The sequence below is a fragment of the Octopus bimaculoides genome, chromosome 11 (genome assembly GCF_001194135.2).
Source record: "Octopus bimaculoides isolate UCB-OBI-ISO-001 chromosome 11, ASM119413v2, whole genome shotgun sequence".
In the NCBI taxonomy this organism is placed as follows: Eukaryota; Metazoa; Mollusca; class Cephalopoda; order Octopoda; family Octopodidae; genus Octopus; species Octopus bimaculoides.
The window spans coordinates 3,274,538-3,275,138 of NC_068991.1; positions in this window are offsets into that span (position 1 = coordinate 3,274,538).

Sequence of the window (601 nt, forward strand, 5' to 3'; positions counted from 1 at the left end):
TGTGTGTGTGTGTGTGTGGGGGGGTTGTATGTGTGTGTGTGTGTATGTGTGTGTGTGTGTATGTGTGTGTGTGTATTATAATGACGTACTGAGCTGTCGATATGTAAATAGATAAAGAGACGAGACGATAATATAAATATGTTACGTATACGTAAAGAGCAGACGACAAATTATTTTGGTTGACGAACAATTGATTATAGCAGACGACACAGGGCGATCCTAGCATGAAACAGATGTTTTGAAGAAAGAAAGAAAGAAAGAAGAAAGGAAGCAAAGAAAGAAAGAAGAAAGGAAGCAAAGAAAGAAAGAAGAAAGGAAGCAAAGAAAGAAAGAAGAAAGGAAGCAAAGAAATAAGTTGAAATGATGAAAGAATTGGAAACGGAAAAAAAAAGAAAAGAAATGAGTGAGCGAAAATAATTACGAAAACTGCAACGTAGGCAGGATAGCTTAATGAATCCCATACCGTCAGATTCAACTTATACAACCAATGTTGTCATCGTTGTCATGATCATGATACAATAATCATTGTCATCATCATCATCATAAACATCATATTTTCCTCCTCTTCCTCCTCCTCCCCCCCTCATCATCATCATCATCA